A 5,065-nucleotide genomic window follows, 5' to 3' on the forward strand; every position below is an offset into this window, starting at 1 on the left:
TGTTTCATAATGCTCCGAGCAATGTTAAGGATGAACCGGTTCTTCCTTTCAGGCACTCCATTTTACTATGAGGATCTTAGAGTTGTTGAGGAAATGCCTAATGCCATTTTTTCATAAAACGGTTAAAAGCATCAAAAGTAAATTCTCTACCTTTATCGATTCTCAACGCCTAAAGCATAAAGACAAACTCTTTCTCCACTAAAGTTGTAAAATTCTTAAAAGTATCAAAACTCTTAGATTTTTTTTTCAAGAAATAAACCCAAGTCTTTCGGCTAAAATCGTCGATGAAAAGTAAGAAATAATTATTTTTACCATAAGACGATGGCTTGATCGTTCCACAGACATTGACATGAATTAATTCGAGTGACTTCGTTGCTCTTGACGTTGCTTCCTTCGGAAAGCTTCTTCTTGCGTGTTTGCCTAAAAGACACGCTTCACAAAGTTGATCCATGATTGATCAAAGACATCCTTTCACTATCTTTTTTCCGGATATCATTTTTAGGTCACCAAAATTGAGATGTTATATCCTAATGTGCCAACACCACGTTGGATTCGTCATATACACTTGCAAGCAATTTAGCCATTTAGTTTGAATAGGGAGAAAAAACATCATATTCTTCAACATTGTCACCATCTCAATTCGTTTAACGCTTTCGTCTCATAGCCAAAGTTTACGATCCTTCATTAGAATATGGTAGCCTCTTTTCCATGAATTTCCCCAAACTCAAAATATTATTATTTAATTTAGGGACATAATACACATCATAAATAAACTTGTGTGTACCAACCATCCTTCAACCGAATCAAAATGGTACTTTTTCCTTCAATCTAGATTTTCGAAGAAAACTCTAAACGTGATATTTTTGGTTGCCTTTTTCTCAATCTCAATAAATTTTGACTTGTCACCACACATGTGGTTACTCGCACTATTGTCAAGATACTATTGATTTTCTCCTCCAATAAATTCTTGATTTAGTGCTAACAAAAACATCGACTTTTCTATTTCTTTCTCTTCTGTCATTGCATCCTCGATGTACCAGTAATTACGAGCATAATGACCCAGTCTGTGACAATTGTAGCACTCAATGCGCAATTTTTTATATCCCTTCTCGTATCTGTCATTTCCTTGTCCTCGTCCTCTTTCTCTTCCTCTACCACTACGTACCTCTCGGATTTCCTCAAGACTTTTCATCATTTGTTGTCTTGACGTCTATATTTTTCCACGTTCATGACCGTCACCACAAGAATAACCTCGACTGTGACATCAAGGAACTACGCTCCCTTTTTTGCCAAACGAGTGCTTGATTAGAATGACTTTCTCCAAAGGCTCCTTCTTGTGTTTGTTCATCCATTTCTCGTGTACCCGTAACAATACATTTAATTCGTCAATTGAGAGATTCTCCAAATCTTTGTTCTCTTCGATTGCAACAATTACATGGTCAAATATTTGATGTAGAGAGCGTAAAACTTTCTCGATTACTCGAACGTCTTCTATGCTTTTGTCATTTCGCTTCATCTGGTTGACGATAGATAAAACTCACGTAAAATAGTTTGAAATAGACTCCAATACTTCCTGATGATGAGCTTCAAATTCTCTCCGTAAAATCTGAAATTGTATCTTTTTTACCTTCACAACTCTTTTGTAGGAATATTCTAAAATTTCTCATGCCTCCTTTGACGTTAAGACATTTGTTACTTTCTCAAAAGCATCATTATCATCCATATACCGGTGGATGATAGAAAGGCATGTTGATCATTCTTTTTGTTCTTCTCAAGTGCTTGAATTATGGACAATGTCGCATTCTCGTTAGGTTTGACAAGCCCATCGCTTCCTCCGTAAGACGCGAATATTGGAAGATCAACGACATCATCGCTTTGATACCACTTTGTTGGAAACGTTGGTGGGCTCTCTCTCCATACGACGGAAGAATCGACGTATACTCTTACAAACACAAAATAATAAAATTCAAAAAGGGAAGAGATTCTATTTTATTTTCATATGTTTCTTCACGTATATTTATTCTATTTATAATTGGACAAAAACCCTTAAACTTCTAAAATATTTTAGACTTCTTGACTCTTAAACTTTCACAATTAACACAATGCTTACTATGAAACTTATTAAACAAAAAGATAATAACTCTACAATTAAATAGACCTTTAAACTTAACTTAATGCTTCATGAACTTCCATGTAATTCTTCGATTTCCAGACAACTCTTCGATTTCTAATTAACTTCATTTTTCAACACGTTCTTAATATGGGCTAAACGATCACCTTTAGAAATTATCTTAGTTTTCCAGATGAGAAGTTTCCTATCCATCTTATTGATGATTGTGTCTCAATAAACTTTGAAGCTAGCTTTAGGCAAGATACGTAGATGGTAAAACCCCAATTTTAAATTCCAAAATACATGTCAATCTAATCATTCTCCTAAACAAAATTGAATCAAAGAATAAGATATCAGACTTATCAAAATTAACATGCAATCCCGAACACGCGCCAAATAACCAAAAGATATCACGAAGGTGTTTGACATTTCTCCTAGTAGCATGAATTATATAAAGTGTGTCATAGACAAACAATAAGTAGAGAACATAGATCGTCTCACGCCGCACTCTACCGCTCGAAAAAGACTAGTGTTTTTGGTAAATAACATCATTCTAGAAAGTTCTTCCATAATAATAACAAATAAGAAAATGAATAGACAAGCAAAAATCCTGAAGGAGCGGATAAATTCTTGATCGACACGATCAACACAATTGGCACGATCGACACAACAACGTTCAGCAGGATTGACACGTTATTCACGCGAAATTCGGTCAGCTGATTTGGTAGTCAGTTACAGGAAACGTGGTCAGAGTCATGATCGTTAGCACATCTGGCACGATTTGCACATCAGGGAAAATCATCCAAGTTTATAAGTTGTGAAATCAAGAAACATCGGTTAGGGTTTGAACAAGGTCAGGAAAAGGGTCGTGAAGTCTTTGTCTGCGATTGTTTGAAGTTGGTCGCGGTTTGGCTCCTAGTCTGCTACACAAGATATTCATATATTTTGTATTACTATGTTCTGTATATGCTCTATTTGCTGCATAATTTTGTTTTTCTACAATAATAGGAAGAAAGAGAAGCAACAAGGAAAAGGAAGTTCAAGAATTTTATCTAGAAGGTATAAAGGGTATTGTTGAATCTGAAATTAGTAGGAAATCAAAGGAAAATGTACAAGAAACTATACAAGAAAACAATAAAGGTAAAGAACTAGTTAATATTCAAAGTTCTGGTGAAATTGAAGCAGAAAAATAGGGGAAAATGAGGGAATATGGAGGGTTGGGTATAACCAAAGAGCAAATCTCTTCGGGCTTAAAAATCAAATCACAAAGTTACTGATGCATGCAAAGAAATGAGAGATTGTTCTCAATAAAGAAAAAATTCAGCAAACAAATATCCAATTGAATGTACATTACCTTAAGGAATGGAATTTACTGAAGAAGAAATAATATGAAAAGATAGTTAGTTGGTCTCTAGAAACAATGAGGGAGCTAATGAAGTCCCCAAAATTAAAGACAAATACTATCAGGAGCAATTCCACCTGGAAGATAAATAAAGTCTAGAAAAAGAATGCAAATGATCATGCATACAAAGATAAAATCTACTTGGGTGAGTTTAAAACAAAAGTTGAGATTCTCAACCCTCATTTTGAATATAAATTGCCTAGTGAAGTGAAGGAGAAATGCGTCAAAGAATGGGAAAATATATTTGGTGGGAACTACATAGGAAAAAATCGTGTATCTTTCCCAGTCACCAATGAAGCATTAATGAAACAATGAGAGTAGAAAGGACTAGAGAAGGTTTCTGCAAACATCCATGATCTATATTTTCTGTAATTCAAAAAGGGAACAAACTTGGATGATATTATGAAAATTGGGCATACTTATATTAGATCCAACTATATGAAGTTGGAGAGATGGTTTGAAGAATTGAGACTTCTAAGCAAGCCAAATGAAATAGCCCAAATATGGTTCAAGCTTAGAAACATCCCAACACACATGTATAATGTAGAAGATCTAAGTTACGTTGCTAATCTATTGGAAAACCTTTATATATGGATTCAATTACAGAAAGAGGAAAGCATTTTAATTTTGTTAAAATAAGCATTGAAGTGCATCCTCAAAGTATAATGCCAAAGAACATGGTATTTATTAATAGGATGGGAAAACCCATAGCCATGAAAATATCATATGAATGTAGGCTAAATAGGTGTGCTTTCTACAATACTTTCCAGCATATTAGTACTAAATGTGCAAAAATAAATGAGGAAGAACATAAAATCCTGAAAGCCCAGGAAGCGAAAAAGTAGGAAAATAAAACGGAAGAATCAAGAATTAAAGAACATATTGTGGAAGTCAATGACAATGATAAAGAAGACAAAAATAAGGAAAATACAAAGGAAGAAAGCAAGGAAGATTCAGAGAAGGAATAAAGTAATGAAATTGAAGAAACAGAGGATGTTGAAGAATTAAATCTGAAGACAAGGAAGAGGAACAAGCAAAAGAAGAAAGTAAAGAAATAATAGATGAGAAGAGTGAGGAGGAAACTAGGGTTGTTGATCCTCAAACCCGCAAAAATAAATTAGAGAAAAGCATTGATAAAAGTCCTGAAATTCTAAAAAAAAAAATTCTTTTTATCAAATTAGTACAGGTTCATACAGAGGTAGATTAAACAATGAGTGCAAATAGACATCATCATCTACTATAATTCAATCATCTTTTTATGAAGTGTGAGCGAGGAAAGGGACGTGGAAGAAAGCAACATGGCCTACAAGGCGAATATGGAAATAAAAACAAAGATTGAGAACGTTAATTATAATCTTTGATTATACTATTGTTTGATTGCTACCATTCAGAAACTCTAAGGTCGTTTGTTTGTCATCTTATAATCAAAATTATGATTTGTCTACTTTTGATGCTTAACTCTCCCACTTTTTGGGCTTCTTAATGAAATGGTGCTAAACCATTTTCCAAAAATAAAAAGTGAATAGAGGGTCACTTTCCTTATTCGAACTCCC

The sequence above is a fragment of the Impatiens glandulifera genome, chromosome 1 (assembly GCF_907164915.1).
Source record: "Impatiens glandulifera chromosome 1, dImpGla2.1, whole genome shotgun sequence".
Classification (NCBI taxonomy): Eukaryota; Viridiplantae; Streptophyta; class Magnoliopsida; order Ericales; family Balsaminaceae; genus Impatiens; species Impatiens glandulifera.